This window comes from Canis aureus, chromosome 9, assembly GCF_053574225.1.
Source record: "Canis aureus isolate CA01 chromosome 9, VMU_Caureus_v.1.0, whole genome shotgun sequence".
In the NCBI taxonomy this organism is placed as follows: domain Eukaryota; kingdom Metazoa; phylum Chordata; class Mammalia; order Carnivora; family Canidae; genus Canis; species Canis aureus.
In genome coordinates, this window is record NC_135619.1 from 43,709,313 (window position 1) to 43,730,399 (window position 21,087).

The 21,087-nt window shown below is 41.7% G+C and overlaps 1 protein-coding gene across 17 annotated transcripts in view; it reads right to left on the minus strand.

Annotated features, from left to right (window-relative positions):
* The window catches only part of LOC144320748 (uncharacterized), a 315,500-nt gene that overhangs the window by 115,722 nt on the left and 178,691 nt on the right, over nt 1–21,087 (minus strand). The window contains exon 4 of one of the 17 annotated variants that reach the window (XR_013386381.1): nt 10,579–10,812. The exons of 15 other annotated variants lie outside the window; for them this stretch is intronic. The gene's annotated coding sequence lies outside the window, so the exon portion shown is untranslated. Of the gene's footprint in view, nt 1–10,578; nt 10,813–11,961; nt 13,141–21,087 lie in introns of those variants that run through there. One more of the 17 variants, XR_013386373.1, reaches the window with a different exon arrangement.

The following is a 21,087-nucleotide window of genomic DNA, read 5'->3' on the forward strand; positions in this document are numbered from 1 at the left end:
ATTGTGAGTAGCAATGACTTTTGCTTAATTAGTACAGTAATCAGTGCAAATTCCCCCTGAATGGTAGAGACCCATTTGGCAGGTGCCAAGTGATATTTAACCAGGTGCTAAATAGGTGTGAAAGCCTCAGTTCTGGTCTTTCCCACCTAGTTGCCAAATACATAAAGATGAAATGAGGTTCTAAGTATGCCTGGATGGATGAGTTGTTTAAAAGTTCCCTTAATTGCTGGTAAGAGCTACCCTATCCTCATCTCTTCTCCCAGTGAATCTTTGTGAAGGCAGAGACAGCACCAGAAGCAAAACAGAGCAAAAGTCAAGTCAGTAACACTTTGATGTCTCTGCCTCTGATTCCCAATTCTTCCTCTTTCCCAGGCCTCATTCAGCATTCCTCTCCTGATCATATGTCCTAATTTCTGTACTTAAAAGTGGGGCTGCTTTCATGCACAAAACAAGCCCAGGGCTACCATCCCAGTCTGCACTGCCCTGTAATCCACACTGATGGAAGTGAAATTATGCTCCTGACTGAACGAGAGAGGGGTTAAGATCAACATTAAAGAGAAAGGACATTCTACATACAGTCAGCTGTGTATGTATAATTGACCCAAAGAACATTCTCTTCATTATTAGGAAAAATGACTAATTTTTATTGAGTGCTAGACATGAGCTAGAAATGCTCAGGGTTTACTACTTAATCCTTTTCAATACCCAGTCCACCTCATGCTAAGCCAACCCATGTATGGCATTTGGCTGCTGGCTAAGGGTCCATGTGTGGGCATGTGTTCTAAGAGAGTCCAGACAGATGGAATGGAAATGCATGTATTCAACCACTAGGGATGCACTTTTTCCCTCTCCTGCACTGGATGTGAGGGAGAAAGCATGTTGCCCCAGTTGCTGTGGATGATCCTCTTGTCAACTCAAAAGGAGCCAGCCCGACAACAAAGTTGACAATCAGAAGAGGACAGAGACAAGAGAACTGAAGAAAACTTAAAGTTGGCCCAATAACATTTTGCCTGGAGCCCTCTTTACCTCTAGACTTCTCCCTATGTGAGCAAATAAATTCCCATATTGTTTAAACACATTTGAGCTGACTTTTCTGTTATTTGCTGCTGAAAGCATCCTAATTAAAACTACAGCACTCTGGGGAAGGAATTGTAATATCCATTTCATAGCTGAAGGACCTAAGTGTGTTGGGGTTAATTAACATGGCCAGGGGACTGGTTGAATCAGGGTTGAAACCCAAGACTGCCTGGGCACGCGTTGCCTATACCCAGGAGTAAGAAAAGCCTGAGAATACCCTCAAGGCTGATACATCCCTGTGACGGTTGATTTTACCTGTCAACTTGATGGGGTCTAGGGATGCCCAGATACTTGACTAAACTTCATTCACTTTCTGGGTGTGTTTGTAAGGGTGTTTCAGATGGATCAGCATCTGAACTGGTGGGCTCAGTAAAGCAGATTGCCCTCTCTACTGCAGGTAGGCATCATTCAATCCTTTGAGATACTGAACAGAACAAAAGGCTGATGAAGGGAAAATTCCTTTGTCCCTTTCTGTCTGCTATCTTCTACCCTCATACTGGGATATGCACCACCATCTCCACCAGTTCTCAGGCTTTCAGATTGAAGCTGAATCATGCTACTGGCTTTCCCATGATATATTCCTAGGATGTATATATCCTGTTGGTTCTGTTTCTCTGGAGAACCCTGACTAATATAATCCCTTTCAGTTATGATTTTTAAATAAGTAACTGATTTACTTGGACCCAAGCTTAGAAAATCAGATGGGCGATCAGATAAAGAAATAACACCTTTTTAAAAGATTTATTTATTTATTTATTTATTTGTTTGTTTATTTATTTATGAGAGACTGTGTGTGTGTGTGTGTGTGTGTGTATATATATATATATCTCTGTGAGCTGGGGAAGGGACAGAGGGAGAGGGAGAAAGAATCTCCAGCAGACTCCCCTTTGAGTGTGAAGTCAGACACAGGGCTTGATCACACAACCCTGAGTCATGACCTGAGCCAAAATCAAGAGTTAGCCGCTTAACCAGCTGAGTACCCAGATACCCCTAGAAATGACATCCTTTAGCAAAGTTAGGGGACCTTTACCATTTGGCTGAAATCCATCCTGAAGGAAGAGTTTCTCATACAAGAGTAATGGCAGTGTTGCCAGAACAACACAAAAATCTCCCTAGTTAGCTACTTTAGAGGACCATATATTGTTTGTTTAGATCCATATATTATAGTGCGTTTAAGAAATCATGGAGTCATGATTATCACAATCTCATCTCACCCACATTCAAGGTGCAAGCTTGAATGTCTGGAAATAGTGGAGTCCTCCCTTTCTCTCTACCTCTACTCACACACAAAGTACAGAACATTCTCATCCCATCACGTGTCTTTGGAATTCATCTTTGCCTCTCCACTTGCCTCCACTCTCACAAGCCTCTTTCTCATTTTTCTCCTCATGCGGCAACAACTACTTCATTGTTGACCTCTTGTAATAGCTGCCCTACCTCCAGACTCTCTACCACTCTGACCTCCTCACCTCCTCAAACAACTTCCATTATTCAGGCCTCTAAAAAAACTCAGAAACTGGCAGCGTAGCATTGCACACACACACACACAAATGCAGGCTTTGTCAGACGTTGGGGCCAAATCTTGGTTCCACTGCTAATTAGCTGTGTGATTTTGCAGAGAAGTTTCTCAGCCCTATTGAGACTCAGTTTTTTCATCTTCAAAATTTAAGTAATAACAAGTACCTTACTGGGTTGCTTCGAACAGTATCGTGGACAATGAATACCTACTGATTTAAAGAGTGATTAGGTAGGGACACCTGGGTGGCTCAGTGGTTGAGCGTCTCCCTTCGGCTCACTCAGGTTGTGGTCCTGGGGTCCTGGGGTTGAGTCCTATGTCAGGCTCCCTGCAGGGAACCTGCTTCTCCCTTTGCCTATGTCTCTGCCTCTTTCTCTGTGCCTCTCATGAATAAGTAAATAAAATCTTTAAAAAAAAAAAAAAGTAATTAGGTAGATGGCACATGAAACATCAACTGCAAGACCAAGCAAATATTAGATATACCAGTCATCATTTCTATTGTATTTACCATATGTAATTACCATACTGTATATGGTGGCTGTCACCAGGGAGCTAATTTCTTGGTTTGGCATTTAAGCTTTACCTGGATTCCTAGGCTTATGTTTCTGCCCTCTCTTATATCAACACTCCAGTCCAGTCATATTCTGTTCATTGTCTTCTAAATATGATTCATGCATTCCCAGTTCAAAATACTAATTCCATCTGCTACCCCTGCCTGGAGCATTCTTCCCCTGCATCTCTACTTCTCTAAATAGTATCCCTCACTGAAGGTCTTTCATTATTCTATCTCCTTTCTACGTCATCGCCGATTGTACCAGACCAATTTCTCCATCCACTGAGCAACTCCTTACCCAGCATCCATGGCTTAGCCTAAGTGGGTCTTTTCAACTTGAGTACAAACTGCTTGAGGGCATGGAGCCCACCCTATACCTCTTGGATCCACAGTGCTTAGCAAAGTTTCCAACACACAGTAGGAACTCAATAAATATTTTTAACCATTACAATTCAGTGAGGCCACAACAACTTTTTAAAACATCCTTATCTGAGACTGTCAAGTGTGTATTAAGCAAAAATCTCTCCCAGATTTTTGAGGTTCTGGATATAAGAGTACATTTCCAAAGTTAGAATTATGATTCCACGAGAAGTTCACGCAAGTAGGCCTTGAGAGAATTGGTATCCATAAAAGCTGTTTTGACCTTTCCTCCATCCAACTTCATGTGTCTGAAGATATATAAAGAGATAGGGGGAAAGAGAAAGATAATTTTATATATATAATGAGGTTTCAGTCATTCACAGGTGACAGTACTAGAAACTTTGATTGTATCAGTAACAGCAGAGCTAGCTTCTCTGTCTATTGACGATGAATCAGTATGGAGCAAACTTGCTGAGTTTCCACTCCAAGAAAAGGGCCACAGGAGAAATAAATTAATTAAGGTGAAAATACTTTGTTAACTGTAAGACAGCAGCTCATGGATGAGTATTACAATTGCCATCACCATTGTTACCTCCTGATAATAATTAAATCATGGGGATTCTCTTAAGGGCAGGGGATGGTCTTATACTTCTTGGAATCTCCCCTAGACTCTAGCACTTCCTTCTTTACAGTGAGCAACTAGAAAAACCTTTGGAAAGTTTTGCTTATTAATAATTCTCCCACAGAGAGAAAATATGAGAGCTTAGCTATGAGTGAATAAATGTCTATGTGTGTTATAAATGACCTAAATTTCTCTAGAAATACCGGGAAGGGAACCCCACCTTCTGACAGTGTCATTAACAAGCTGTGTGCATTCCTTGTCTCTATCCATGGAGCTCCCCACCGTGAGCAGGAATCTGTGATCTAGGACCAGCTGCTCTGCCAAGCACAGATTTTAATGAGGGACTCTGCAATGGGAAACCATAGCTGCCACTGCTTTTTACGTTACGAGGGACTGCTGATTGACACCAAGAAGGCTTGCCAAGGTCTTGGGGCTTGTGGAAGGGAGCAGTGAGCTATGTGCAGATACACTTTTTACATGTTGTTGACAGCCAGTGAGAGCAAGCTACCAAACACAGCTCCGGGCGACACAAAGCTTACAAAAATTAAACTTATCTGGATAGAAAATACAAAATCAAACTTTATTTCACTCAGCTGCATGCCATTGCATTTCAGGCAAAAAAAAAAAAAAAAGAAAAAAATGTTTGTTTGTTCATGCAAACCTCTCTTCCCCCCAACCAAAATCCTTCTAGATTTAGAATCAAAAGTTCTGGATTTAAATCCCAGCTCTGCACCTTACTTATTAGTTGTGTGGTCATGAGGAAATCACTTAAATTCTAAGGATCTCAGTTCTTTCATTTATAGTGAAAACAATGAAAGTTCTTTTTTATTTTTATTTTTTAATTTAATTCTCACAGAGCAGCTGTGAGAATTCATTGCAATAATATTGATTTGGGTCAGGTCTCCCAGAAGTAGAGCCCGAGACAAGATGCATAGGCAGGTGATTCAGCACAAAGTGCTCCCAGGAGAAACAGGCAGCAAGAAAAAGCAGAACAGGAAGAGAAAGAAACCAAGGTGGGCTGCAATTTCAGGCGAAGCTCCTCGACAGTAACCTGGGCCTGATCCCACAAGCAAACTCAGGAGCATAAAAGGATGCCGGTGTTTCTCCCATCAGGACCTTAAACCCTGTGTGTGGGAGGAGAGCAACTCCAGGGGCTGGGAGCTGTCTTCAGGGAAGGGAAGCAGGGGCGGGCTGATGGAGAGAAAGGGCGCCCAGACTGGGAGAGGAGTGTAGACACAGACTGGCAGTAAAAAGGAGTCCAGAGCGGACCCCTGCTTGACACGCGGTGGGGCTGGATCTCAATCCGCCCGTGGCAAAAGGGGCAGCATCTATTTCAGGTTACAAGATGGAAGATTGCATAGAATCTAAATATCTAGAAGCCTGAAGGATTTTCTGAACTCTTGGCCCTGCCCAAAAGCTACACATCCAATGCCCTAGAGAGTCTCAAAGCGGCTTCTTAGGAAACAATCAATACTTCTTCCTCCTTGCTAGTCAGGCTGTGAGTGAGGAATCGAGATGAGGTTGACATTAAAATAATGAACAGGAAGCAATTCAGGGGAAATGAACTCAATTCTTCTTGAACCTTCGGAGATTTTTGGCAGAAGATGGAAAGGGGTTAGGAAATAATTTCAACCTTGTTAACAGACCCCACCCCACCCCACCCCCAGCTGAGTCTTGGGACAAATTTCACAAATCCTCAGTAAAGATCTCTAGCCATACCCCTGAGGCCAAATCAGCTTCAACCAACATCTACAAAGGGCCCACCAGGCAGCTCCCCATGGACATCTCACTTGATTGTCAGTGGCTTGTGTGGGGCATTTAACCTTTAAGGAACGGAAGAGCCAAAATTGCAAAAGTGAAAGAAGCTTAGAAGTGACTTTTTATTTCATCTGTCTCTGAAATCACAATGCCCCCAAACCCCAGGGTTCCTTACACTTTCTCTCATATGAGGCACTCAATTTGGAGGTTTAGGGAGTTGACCCCTCCTGTGTGAATGAATGACTTTGCAAGCACAATAATTGTTTCTTTCTCCAGGCAGAGAGGCAACAACGCCAAAAATACTCGTCTTCCTGCATAGAACAAAGCGAGAAGGCTGAAAACAGAACCCTGAAGCTCCACTTACAGCCCCACATTATCATTCCAATTAACAGGTATTTATTAAGTTGTCACTGTAGGCCGGCTCCCTGCTGCCTGCCGAGGGCAAATAGAGCGAGGGCGGAGGGTCCTGCGACAGCAGCACAGCACAGGGACCTCTTTCCAGGGACAACAGAGCAGACCGGTGGAGGCAACGCAAGGAAGGGTGACCTAAGGGAGGAGTCCCAGGGCCAAGGCGGAGAGCGAGGATGGAGAAAATCAGAGGCATTCTGAGTAGGGTCCGAAGCCAGCAGGCCCTGGGGAGTGCTGGGTGCAGAAGCAGCAGAGGCAGCAAAGATTGCTTACAGCAAAATGATTTCTCTCGGCATTCTCACCTTGAACCTCTTACTCAGCATTCTTACCAGAGAAATATCTGCCTTTTGGGGAGCACTGGGGAAAGAGTTTCTGTGCTTTATTCCCACCCCACACCCACAAGGCAGGAGAGGAGTCTCCCCCAAGAGGCAAACAAACCACACCTCAAACTCCTAGAGATGACCTACAAAGATGGCTCACAACAAAACTGGAAGCAGAAGAAAAGGAGAGTTTGAAAAAGCGACTAAAACAAGAACTATTTCAAATCAAGAATCGAGGTTTAAAGGTGGGGACGGGGCTGCAGAAATGGTGGTGACTATACGTACAAGTTTTCTCAGGACAGCCTTGGTTTTGCCTGTGGTCCAGGCTTTATTATTAATAATAGCTCCCTTTGGCTCTCAATAGTCCAAATAGTCCCAGTTTGGACAATAAGCTACGTGGTCACAATAAAGGAAATGGGATCAAGCACATAGAAGAGCGAGTAGTTAGTTTTGATAAGAGAACATCTACTCCTCAGAAGAAAGAAAAAGGAAAAATGGAGATTTACAAATAAGAAGTTAATTCAAGTAACCAAAATAGCAGGTAATTATATGAATCCAAGTAGCTGGGTTATATTATTTCTAAAACCTCTCCTAGCTTCTAAATTTTAGGATTCTAGATTTTTTTTCCTCAATAATAACAGAAGAGGGGAATATTGGGAGTTTAAATGGGCTGGTTGCTTGTGAAAGTTACCAAGAGATAATTATCTTCTGATTTTTCTCTACCTAGTATCCCACCTGCAGGCTTCTAACTCCTGCCTATCCTCTAAAAAAAAAACAAAAACAAAAACCTAACTAAAGGAGATTTAATCTCCAAGAAATGACTTGGAACCTAATTAATTAGACAGAAGGTTGTGTGAAAAGTTAGTGAAAGTGGTCTTCAAGGAGTCAGGACAGATAGAGACCAAACAATGAGAATTTACTGGTACATTTTTAATACTGCCAAGAGGATAATGTGTCCTCTTTATGGGCTTTACTTAGCAAATGACTTTTAAATTGTGATTTGCAGATTTACCTACACAGAGAGAAGGAGCCAACCAGCCAATTTAGATTAATACACACATAAAATACATCCTTACCCCAGTAATTATATATTCTCATTAGAAATAAGTAACTGAGATTTTCTACTTATTTATCAGGCTCATAGGAGTTTGGTGAGTGTAAGTCAATTCCCTTAGCCTGGCCTCAGAACAAACAGTTACTCAGGTTTCTGAAATCAAAAAGCTAAAAAGCACCCCAACTGGGCAAGATCCCATGAGGCACTGACTGAGCTGTCAGTCCACTTCTTTTTTGGTAATTCCATCTGTTTTTTCTTCAATATTAACACCTAGGAACTCTGAACAGCTGTGGAGCGTCTGGGGTCCCTCTACTGTGGGTAAGGACTGAGCAATTCAGGGAGGCTCTGTGTTGGGACCAGAGCTCTGATTCTTCCTCTCTGCATCCCCCAAGGACCACTGGACTCATCCGGGATTGTCTGTCTAAATCGTCTAAATCACCACTTAATTCCCTTCTCTTTGGAACCAACTTCCCAGAGTATACAGACTGGCAAATCTACCCTGTAGGATGCTTTCTATCTCTGAGGAGCCTTCTTAGGCTTTTCTCAAAGTAGTATGAGTTACTTAATCTCTTGTCTTTGCCAACCCACAGAACTTGGCAAATATTACCTCCTGCTATTCTCCAGCCCCAGCCAGACAGATATGACCACCCCCATGTTCTCACTAGCACCCAGGTCCCTCTTCTGCAGTTGTCTCTCCCTTCCTTGTAGGCCCAGCCTCTTGTGCAGACTAATTGACTTTCCTAACCTCCAAGAGTTTTCTAATCCTCATACCAAACATCTAGCACCTGATGACACCCCCAAATCAAGAGAAAAGCTAGAATAAGGAAGGTGAGCATGGTGAGGGAAACCTATACAGAGCCCAGGATATCATCTAGGAGAAGCTTGTCATTTCAGGCCACCCACCAGCCAATGGCCATTTTAGATTTTTAGGCATGCTGAAAGTGATGTTTTATGAAGGAGAAGAACATTTTCAATAATCCACTGGCATAGGATGCTGTTAGTGCAGAAAGCAGGCGGGAAATGCCTACTCGTTAGTATGCCTCTGCATGACTGCATCTTTCAAGCTTGATTAATACTTAATGTGATTGTCTTTAAAATCTGTCACTGTTTGGCAGTGATCAGACGACTGCCAGTGACAGAAGCACAAATATTTGTATTAGGGCTATGCCGTCTGCGAGGGTTATATGATTAATAAATTTTGCCTGGTCGCCCACAGAGATTTTGTTTTCTAATTTATCAACAGTGGTATTAACCAAAAATGCTAGAATGAGTGTGAAAAAGGAGAGGAAGGGCAGGTTGTTAGTAGCTTTGGGGTTTTTTCCTTTAATTATTGAAAGGGTGGCCCACTGCTTACAGGGACTGGCTGACAAATTTAAAAGTCCTCAAAACCCTGCTGGAACCAGAGCAGACACTCTTGAAACCTGAATTTCATCAAGGCGGATACAGCCTGAAGAGAGGAGAATGTTCCAAACAAATGCTTTAAAATTAAAAGGGGGGAGGGGAGGGGAGACATAGAAAGAGACAGATATTTTACTGCAGGGAGAACAATAAGATCCTTTTTTTTTTTTAATTTCAGAGTAAATGCACGCAAAATACCAGATGCTGTAACTTCAACAATTCAAATAGAGCCACACTAAATATTTCTGCGCCAGAAAGAACATTCTGAAAGGAGACGGAAGAGAGGAATGCCCGGGCTCACTTCGCCTTGAGAACAGCTGTGAAGTAATTACCAAAGTCTCTGCTCCAGGAAAATCCTAAAATCTGCCTTTAACTCCTCAGTGGTCACAAGGCAGTCACATGGGGCACCATGTTCTAGTTTCTCTATCTCAGATGGGAAGAAAGGCTTACAGGTATCTCTCCAGGCCTTCCTGACTACATGATCAAGCCAACTCTTCAGAATTGCAGCGTCCTGCCGGTGGGGCTAGGGGCTCAGAACATGGGCTTCAGTCACTCAGGTCTGGGTTTGAATCTTATCTCTGTCACTTTACCAAGTATGTGATCTTGGGCAAGTTACTTACCCTTTCTGGGCTCATTTCTGCTGGTTTACCTGGATAGTCACCTCCATGACACACACAATTGTCTTTCAAGGAGTAGAACAAAGACACTGATCCAAACAAAGGAAGACAGCAGTCCCTACAGGATACAATACTAACAGAAGGTGTCTAGTTCAATTACCACTATATTATTACCATCATCATCATTAATTAGGTGTCTGCTGTGTGCTAGTTTTATAAAAGATGACTAGCCACCTGTGTCCTATAAGACCAATAAATTGCTGGCAAGGCCAAATTACTTTATGCCAAAGTCAAATGCTGTACAGGGTGGTAAGGAGGACTTAGAAGGAAGAAACCCACAGAGGAGAGGGGTTTGGGGTTCAGACCAACTCTGAAGGTTGACATTTGCATGAAAGGAAGCTCACTGGGAATAAGGAGGCTAAGCCTGCTTTATTGAGATACAATTGACATGTAACATTGTATAACTTAACAATTGTATAAATACAATTGACATGTAACATTGTACAAGGTGATGATTTGATACACATATATTATGAAATGATTGCCACAATAAGGTTAGTTATATCTATCACCTCACTTTTTCTTTTTTTGGTGTGATGAGAATTAAGACCTACTCTCTTAGCAAATTTCAAGTATACAATACTGTATTCTTAGCCATTATCACCATGCTCTCCATTAGATGCCCAGACTTGATTCATTTTATTTTATTTTATTTTATTTTTTATGATAGTCACAGAGAGAGAGAGAGGCAGAGACACAGGCAGAGGGAGAAGCAGGCTCCATGCACCGGGAGCCCGACGTGGGATTCGATCCCGGGTCTCCAGGATCGCGCCCTGGGCCAAAGGCAGGCGCCAAACCGCTGTGCCACCCAGGGATCCCTTGATTCATTTTATAACTGGAAGTTTGTATCCTTTGACTACGGCTACCCATTTCCATCATCCCCACCCCCACCACAACCTGGAACACCAATCTACTCTCTGGGTCTCTGAGTTTGGTTCTTTTTAGATTCCACATATAAGTGAAATCATCCAGTACTTGCCTTACTCTGTCTGACTCATTTCACTTGGCATGATGTCCTCAAGTTTCATTTGTGTTGTCACAAATAGCAGGACTTTCATCTCTTTAGTGGCTTAAAAAATATTCTATTGAATATATTTATATATACACATACACACATGTATAAAATATGTATACATACTAAACATATATCCATTGAAAAATATATATATATAATTTTCTTTATTCACTCATCCATCAGTGGATACTTAGTCTGTTTCATGTCTTGACTATTGTAAATAATGCTGCAATAAACATGGGGGCGATGAGTATCTCTCCAAGATAGTGATTTCATTTCCTTTGGCTATATACCCAAAAGTGGGATTGCTACATTGTTCTACTGCCTTGAAATAACCAATGACAGACCCACAAAAGAATCATACCCACCACCTATATCTACATTCAAAGAAAATTTTTGAACATGAAGCCCCAACATATATAAATGCAAATATAATTACACACACATAAATTCATTTATGTTCAAACAATCTGAGCCTTCAGCCCTTTCAGTTAGGAGTGTCTGCTTTCAATCACTTCTATTTAGTTGAGCAAATCCTAAGTATGAGCATCTTCTATGAGCCCTGCTCATAGTGCTAGAGTTTCAAAGCTGAACATACCAGACCCAATCCTGCTAGTGGGAGAGGACCACAAGAAACCCTATCTGCAGAATGTTGGAAGTTTGCCCATGGGCACTTAGTGTGGTTTAGGAAGAAAGAGTAATCAGGAGCACAACTGAACCTGGTCATGATGCATGAGAAAGTATCAGGGGTTGAAGGATGGTGATCAATTGAATGCTTAAAAATCTGTGTTCCTACGTAGGCTTCAAAACACACATCAGTGAAAAGGACAGCACTGGCTAATGGAACCAGAAAAATTGAGGATTAAAACCCAAAAAGGAATATAAAAAGGCATATGTAACATGTCTTGACCTGTGAATAATTAATTTGGAATTACACTAAGTCTAAACGCTAAAAGCTTGGCATCCCATTCCTAGCTTGCCAGCCAAATCCCTGAGGAACAGAAAGCAGAGTATTTAGAGCTCCATGACCCCATCTATAAAATGACATGTCAACAGGTCACTCACTAACTATAGAAAATCCTTTAATCATTAAGCATGCAGAAATCTCTTGTAAATGTAAAAACATGCTATTTTGAAGCTTCCAAATCTAATCTAATTCCTTGTCTAAGTATCAATTAGCAGAGTTTTACTACCCCAGAGAGCTAGGACAGAAACTGAGACACAAGAGTGGCAAGAACCTATTTCCATTGGCACCGCAGAAGCTTATCTCATCACCTAGGACAACAGACTTCATTTCCTAACCAGCTTTCAAACCTCAAATCTCCCACATCTCTCCATCCCTCTGGCCATTACCCCACTGACCTTTCCTGAAATACTGTTATTCCCTTCCAGTCCATTTTAAAATGTAACCATTAAGGCACTCTCTTGCTTAAAACCCTTCATGGTTTTCCACTGCCCTTAGTATAAAATCCAAACACCGTAACACAGCTTCAATGTCCCTTTGGAACTTGGACCTGCCTACATCTCCAGCTTCATTTCTAATCTCTTCCCTGCTCAACCTCTACATCCTAGCCATGCTGAATTCTTTCTATTCTGTGAATGTACCATACTCTCTCACTACTGGCTTTCATATATAGTTCCCCTGCTTGGAATACTCCTCCCTCTTCACTTGTTTAATTCCTCCTTATTTTTCAAACAATCTTCTTCTAGGAACTCTTTCCTTATCCTCTCAATTAATTTGCTAGCCCTGCAACATCTTCTCAATTCCATCTGTACTGGTCAAGAAAATATGGGCAATGATGTGGCAACAGTAAACTCTGACACCTTAGTGACTTAATAACATTTTATTTTTTAACAATTTGGAAATTATTTCAAGCTTACAAAAAGTTGCAAAACTAAAAATAGTACAAGGAACATCCAAATATCTTTTATCCAGATTTACTCATTGTTAACATTTTACCCCATTTGCATTTAACTTACATAACATGTGGTTCTTTGTCCCTAAATACTTAGGTGTATATGCCCTAAGAATAGAGAGGTCTCCTATGTAACTATAGTTACAATTGTCATCTTTACAGATTACACTAATACTTCTTAAAATCTCCTCTCATATTCATATTTTAATTTCATCAGTTGATCTTAGTATGTTTCTTGTAGCATTATCCCCCTTCTCGTATATGATCCATTCTAGGGGTGAATACTGCAATTAGTTGCCTCTTTTAATCTGAAATATTGCCACAGGCTTTGTCTTTTGTGACGCTGACATTAGAAGATTCTTTCTCATTCACATCACATGTCTGAAGCAGACCAGGCCACCCTCTTCTGTCTTGTAGCTCTGTTCTCTGGAATCTGAGGCCTCCAAGTGAGCATGGAGAGACTATCCTGGATGAAAGTGACACATCATTTCAACACACGAGGCTTTGGTGACAATTAATCACACAATGCTACCAAATGCAAGGGACTAAAAAACGTAGAAACATAGATAATGCGGAGCTCACGGTCTCTGCCATGCCTCCTACACTTCTGCTGTCATGAAACTTACTCTGTCCTATTGTAAATGCACATGGACCTCATTGTCACACTAGGGAGATTTTTGATGGTGTCATGGTAGGGTTTGCCTGGGTCGCTGCCATCTCCCTAATACTTAGTATATGGCCTGGAACATAGTCAGAACTCCTTAAATATGTGTGGAATGAATGAATGAATGACCAAGTCTGCTCAAATTACATATTTCAAATATCATGCACCCTCAAGAATTTTAACAAATTTCATACACCCACAAGAACTATAACAACTTTAGATTGCTCAGAATAGAATCTACACATTGAGTTTGGTCAAAGAATTAAACTCCCAGGTCAGTTCTAGAAACAAAGTGTAAGCCTCACTAGTGACTATAAATAAAGCCAAGAAATAGTTAAAAACTACCTAATTGTGGTTGGGAAATTGTTTCAATAGCCACAAATTCTAAGATGCCCACCTAATGCTTAATAGGATAGATGAATTAAGGGGAAGCAAATATTCCATTTAAGTCATATAACTGTTATCCCCATCTTCAACTGAGATTTCTCTGGAGCCTTTAGCAATTTGTTAGAGAAGATTCTCTGTCTCTTCCTTAAAGACCTTGGATGAAACTTAATGCATATTTGGAGGTTACTAAGAATAATACGTAAGACCTTAAAAACCTACAGCCCACAGAGGTAGTGACTCACTCAATATCACAAAACTGGCAAGTGATGACACAACCTTAGAATGGAGATTTCTGAGTCTATTGCTTGCGCTAACCTTCCCTCTTACCAGGAAGTCCCAACTCTGCAGAGCTGTTGCCACCTCAGTTTAGTTATTTCTATCCCCTCATCCAAAGTCATTGCTTTGAGCCCTCACAGTGCTGAGCCCTCACAGTGCTTATCTCCAGGCTTAGGCTTAGAAATTTCTACTTGTATTTGGGAAAGCCTACTTCCATGTCTGCTTCTCACATTTTGCTCTGGGAGATGGGTCCCTGTTTCTTTCACTTACATTTTCCCCAAGTTGGCATGTTAATTGGCCAGAGTCATTACAGATCTGATGGCATAAGCTCCATGGCTCTTACACTGTTCTAGTCAGAAACCTAAGCTTTGAACTAGCCTGAAATTGGAGCTGGGACATCTAAGCAGATGTGATATGGCAGGCAAAGGCTAAGGAAATGTATGCCTCATCCTGGCTCCAGTAATGGTGGCTTTCATCATATTTCTTCCCTTTAACACAGCACTGTTAGCTCTTTTGTAAAGGCTTTACCTTGAACATCTCTTACTAATTAAGCCCATTCCTTCCTGGCAGTCTCTTTGTACTGCAAATGGGATGCAGCACTGGCTGCTGTGTGATTTGCAGCCACAAGAGTTACAAAGGTGCAGGGTGCCCAGAGAGCACTCAGGGAGAGGGTGAGGGGAGTGATAAATGGGTTATTTGTTCTAAGTAAAAATTACATATCCCTTCCTGGACTCTCCTACTAAGCACTGAATTGTTTTATTACCTAGCACTGAAAAGAGCCAGAAAAGAAGTATTAGACATGAAGAAAAACCTACTTAAAAGGATTAGTTCATTTGGCAAATAAGATGAAACCATCCTTTTTCCAACCTTCCATATCCTTAGCCAACATGCATATAGTGATTATTCCAGGAGTTTTTTAAGCATTAATGTATACTAATTCTTAAATCTTTGCAAACTTATAAAGCAGATGCCATTATTATGTCCACTTTACAGATGGAGGAACTGAGGTAGGGGGAGCTTGAGTATAGCCAGGTCTTACACTACTAAGTGGCAGAGCTAGGATCTGAACTTCAGAGTTGATGTGCCTTAACCTCCATACCAAAACGTCAGAAAAAAAAGAAAACTGTGGCTAAATTTCCCCACTTGGTTAGCATTTTATACTCTAAGTGAATTGCTTCATCTCAGTCTCCATCTCCTCAATGGGACAATGAGGCTAATAGTAGCCACTGTGCCAGCTGGAGAGGATTTGTGCTGATGTCTATAGCGTTCCTATGACAGAAAGCCATGGCATGTACTCCCTAGTAGTACTATTATCTTTGTCATTTCTTACATGTCAACAGGGACCCCATAACACCTTCCAATGCAAACAGAATCATGCAAAGGTGTACTCATTTAAACCCAAGCCCAGGGGATCCCTGGGTGGCGCAGCGGTTTGGCGCCTGCCTTTGGCCCAGGGCGCGATCCTGGAGACCCGGGATCGAATCCCACGTCGGGCTCCCGGTGCATGGAGCCTGCTTCTCCCTCCTCCTGTGTCTCTGCCTCTCTCTCTCTCTCTCTCTCTCTCGCTGATGACTATCATAAATAAATAAATTAATTAAAAAATAAATAAATAAATAAATAAATAAACCCAAGCCCAGAGGCATCGAGCAAATATTAGTATTTACAGTTTTCAGTACTGAAAATCTGACCTCAAGTAGACAAATGTCACGAATCCAAATACCTAGCAGAAATTTCCTGAAACTTTTACCTCTCTCTCCCTGTGACTTTTTGTGTTCTCTGGTCAGTCCCCGGGGCCAGCCTCACCCTTAGGCATCCAAGGATACCTGGCAGCCAGGTCAAGTCCAGACCCACTGGACCCACTCTGGTTCCAGGCCTCCTCAGAGTTTACTTTCTTTTAGAGTTCTGATCTAGAAGATCCCCAGCCTCCCAGGAGCTCTCCAGTTTGGGTATGGCCTAGGTGAACCACATGGAGAAGGTCCAGATTGAAAGAGCTCCCTTGGGGCAAGAGGAAGAGACAGGTGAAAAAAGAAAACATTCTAAGGCCTCAGAGTTTCCTGGGCTCAGTTTAGTAAGCCTCATACCAAGCAGAAGCCTAGTGGAGCTCAAAAGTGCCAATTAGCTTCCCTGCATACTTCTGTCCTGGAAGACAACGGCCAAAAAAATACATAGCTCCCTGCCAGGGCCTTGTGACAATAGGTTCCCAGCCTGAGTAGGAAAGCCCAAAGGAAATGCAGGCCCAGAAAAGGGAGATTAAAGGAAGTGGAGCCCCTTGGAAGCTCAGTCACATGGAGCATATCCCTGAAGAACAGGAAAGGAAAGGAGGGTCAGACAAAGTGTCTGTCCTGCCTACTGCCCACTGAGGCAGAGGGAGAGCCTCGTTCTTTCCACACAGGAGGTCGAGGAGTGGCACGGAAGCTGGGGCTTTGAGAATGGAGTTGAAAGGAGTAATCTTGGTGGGCAGTTTTGTCAGGATGGGATCAGAACTGTCACTAGAGAAAGAATATTGCTCATGAAAGAGCAGGAGCCTTTCTTGTCTACTTAGAAGACTGAAAGAAAATGCATCTGCTCAGCTGCTGAACTTTGCTTGAAAAGCAAAGACAAATCTATGAACGAGGGGAACTAACAATACCTCTGCTTAGGGCAAGGATTTGTGGTAATATTAAAACTTCAATTTGAAGAAATTGTTAAAATCCCCAGACATGAAATTAATATAATTAGGTAATAGCTCCTGAACTTAGATCTTTCAGCAAGCTGAGAGAGGGGGAAAGGCAGCTAGATCGGACCTCATTAAAACTAAATGAACAAACGCCGGCTTCCAAAAGAAAGCCACGGGGAAGAAGAAAAAAAAACACCCAGTGAGTGAAGCTCAGGAAGGGGCAGAAGCAGAGCAATGGAGCTCTACACTGGATGTCAGGAAACCCAGCTTTGTGTCCTGCTGGTAGCTGCATGATCTTGCACAAATGGCTCAAGCCAGTGTTTTGTTTTGTTTTGTTTTTAAGGGTTTATTTATTTATTTGAGGGAGAGCACACATACACACAGGCACACGCACACACATGTGTGGGGCATGGGTGGGGGGGGCGGAGAGAGAGAATCCTCAAGCAGACTCCTAGCTGAGCAAGAATCCAGACATGGGCCTCCATCATAGGACTCTGAGATCATGACCTGTGCGGAAACCAAGAGTCCAAGGCTTAATTGCACCATGCAGGCACCCCTCAAGCCACTGCTTTTAAAACTACACAGCATGAATCAGAATCTTCTGGAGGGCTGGTTAAAATGCAGATTGCTGGGCCCCACCCCCCAGTGTTTCAGAGTCAGGAGGTATGATGTGGGACCTGAGAATGTGCATTTCCATATCCCAGGGAGGCTGATGCCACCGGTCCCCACACTGGAGGACACACTAGGCCTACCTGGTCCTCAGTTTCCAAGTCAATAAAATGAAACAAGAAACCAGGTAATCTCTAAGCTCTGCTCTAAAACTCTGTAAGATGAATGACCTAAGAAAGTAGGGCAGTAGCAAGAGAATTCCTCCGCAGAGATGGGAATGGCGGGGATCCCTGGATGGCTTGGTGGTTTAGTGCCTGCCTCTGGCCCAGGATGTGGTTCTGGAGTTTCCAGTTCGAGTCCCACATCAGCCTCCCTGCATGGAGCCTCTCTCTGCCTATGTCTCTGCCTCTCTCTCTATGTGTCTCTCATGAATAAATAATAAAATAAATAAAATCTTTTTTTAAAAAAAAGAGAGAGAGAGATGGGAATGGGAATGGCTTGCCTGCTGCCTGGACCCTCGGGTCGGGAAGGCACAGATGTGCTGCCAGAGGAACCACGGGAGCCCTTCTGCTCAATGACTCTAGACCCCCAGCAGGACCCACTGGGAGCTACACAGCCCAAGTGGCAGCTGCAAATGCTTTCTCCCCACCTGCTAGGAAAAGAAGAAAGGGAGACGGACATGGCCAGAAATATCCTCAGTCAAAATGACACTACTTTACTAAAGAGTCCCAGTCATTTTGTGAAGAAAGAGTAGCCTTGAGTGACTAAGGAAAGATACTCTATTTTAGGATTTCAAGGACAGGATAACTATTTGAAAAGATATGCATTATCCTGTTTTAAATGCAAAGTCAGTCGTTTGTCTTTGTCACCCGTGGCTACTTTAGTAAGCTTCTATATGAACATACTGTCTTTTGGTAGGAAAAATAAAACCACCAAAAAAAAAATTACATATAATCTGCAGAACTCACTCAAGGGTCTAAGAGTCCTGTGCTCCTTTTATACTTATTAGTTTTTTTTTTAAATCCTGTTTTATTTTTTTTATTATATTTATTTATTTATTTATTTATTTATTTATGATAGTCACACAGAGAGAGAGATAGAGAGAGGCAGAGACACAGGCAGAGGGAGAAGCAGGCTCCATGCACCGGGAGCCCGACGTGGGATTCGATCCCGGGTCTTCAGGATCGCGCCCTGGGCCAAAGGCAGGCGCCAAACCGCTGTGCCACCCAGGGATCCCCTATACTTATTAGTTTATGTGAGTAAATAAAGTAATAAACTTTGAGTCTTTGATATTCCTTGACTTTTTGGTCTATTCTTCTGGCAATTATTAATAAATATATATCTTGTGCAATCCTATCATGTATGTGAGAGTGTATAAAACTGATATAGCTAAGGACCATTAAGCAAAGTTGATAGAAATAGTATTTTTATTCATATTAATAATTAGTTGAGTATATATATGTATATATGTGTATTTTCTAAAAAAACTTATAAGTTCACATATAATATTCTTATACTATCTCTTCCACAATGTTTCTCCCATCTCCAAAAATCAGTTTCATGTAGTAAAACAATCTTGCTTTTAGACAAGAGCCATGTTCAATATATACCAATATATGTATATTCAATTATTTCTGTGGTTAAAAATATGACTCTGGAATGAAGCCACCCTGAAGTTTGAATTTGCACTCCATCATTCAGTGACTAACAGATGTTGGGCAAGTAATTCAACCTCTTGGAACCTTGGTCCCCTTCCAAGGGAAATGGGGTAAAAAATGCCTCATAGGGTCATATGAGGATTCTATGAGTTAATGTATAATAAAGCACCACATTTGTAAAATGGTAGCTATTATTACAAAATAATGTGACATGTTTTTTCATTAAAATGTTTAATAAATTATGTATGGGAGTCTTAATGAATATTAAATTAACATAATCGGTTTTTAACTTAAAAATTAGGTTTCTATTTCCAAGGTTAACTTCAAAAATACTGTGGAACCTGCCAAGTGGATCCCAAGAGGGGACATGTTGATCAATGTTGTAACTTAACAAGCAGTGACCATGACCTAAGGGATCGGGACCATTTAATGAATTTTTTTTTTCATTTAATGAATTTGCTAGTTGGTCTTTCCTAGTTAGATCTTTAACCATGAATAATAGCCAGTGCTTCATGTTTGAAATGGCCTTTTTTTGCCCGTATCTCTGACCTTAACTACTAGCTCTTTGGATTCCCTTACTACCACTTTCTGCATGATGTTCCACCACCTGTTTGTATTTCTGCACACATGCCTCTTCCACATTATTTGTCTTGCAACATCTGGTCACATTTGCAGACAGCTCAAGGCAATGGATTCTCCTACTGTGTGCAAAGAATGCAAAAAGACACAGGCCTTGCCTTAAGCTGCAGCTCTTATCTAAAACCTTCAATTTTAGGTTTGGTCAATAATAAATTGTGTTCATTAAAATCCGCAAGCATCTAGAGAACCACCCCACAGACCAGGCTCTGGGCTGAGCACTCTGGGAGGGAGTGCCACATGGGGACAAAAGCATGATTTTAGGGTCTAACAGGAGAAATAATATCTAGATGCATATAACTATCATAGGTAGAAAGTAGAATGCAGTACGTTTCACAAAGGAGAGGTCCAAATGAAGGCATGCAATTCAGAAGACAAAAATCTCTTCCTACTAGGGAGGGTCTAGGAAGGCAGGCTGGAGGAAAGGACGTTGAGTAGTTTTGAAGCTTTGTATTTCTCTGGAAAAGCATAAGTTGAGAGAGGAAATCCCAGGATGAAAGGATGAGATTTATAAAGATGACATATAAAGGTGGGGTTTCCTTTGGCCATGGTAACATAGGGAGTGTAAAAGAATGGACAGCAATCATTAATACTGACTGATATTTGCTGAGCAGCTGCTGTCCTTTATGTACTTTTTATATTTTGTATACTTTATAGAAGTATACTTTTATATACTTGTTATATACTTCATAAAGTATATAAAGTAGGAAAGTATAAAGTATACACTTCCATCCATTATTTTATTTAGTCCTCATAAACAACCTCTGCAGGGTAATATTAACTGAACTTTCCTATCCCTGGGAACAAGACTAGGACCAGGCAAAAATAGTTTAGCTACTTGTTCCTGAAATACTTACTCCTAGAAGATAAGCCTGTGAAGTACCTAAAATAGCTCACTTCCAGACCTCTGCCTCACAGTGCCCACTAATTCAAAGCTGTCATTCTATACCGCTTCTTTGAGACCCACCTTAAAGTCATCCAATCCAGGCTTGAAAACCCTGTAAGTCCCTCTCCTGACTTATTCCTCCAGAGACACTACAGTCTTTGCCAAATGGTGATCTCTCCTTAACGGAAGTAAGTCTAGTAAACTGAGCTGTGCTTGATCAGCAGATTATTTTAGCTGTCTCTTGAGGAGTTGATATAGCATATCCCCCATTTTACAGGTAAGAAAGCTGAGATACAGAAAGGTAAAATAACTTATTCAATGTTTCAAAATTAAGTGGCAGTACTGGACTAAAATCCAAATATTTCTGATGCTGAAGTTAGCTCCTAACCAGACAATGGAGGTTATATATGGCAACCTGGGAGTTTGGGTATTTTTGGTACTCAAAGGGATGTTCAAAGGCTTCTCCTCAGAAAGCCTCTCTGCTCCCTGCCCTGCTTAGGAACCCCATCTACAATATTACTAGCAAGGGGCCTTGTAGCTTCTATATACATCCTTGCTGACTCAGAAGACAGCCGCTTGCATGACTCAACTGAATTAAAGACTCTTTAGCACTGGGCATTTATAAAAGAAATCCACTTATT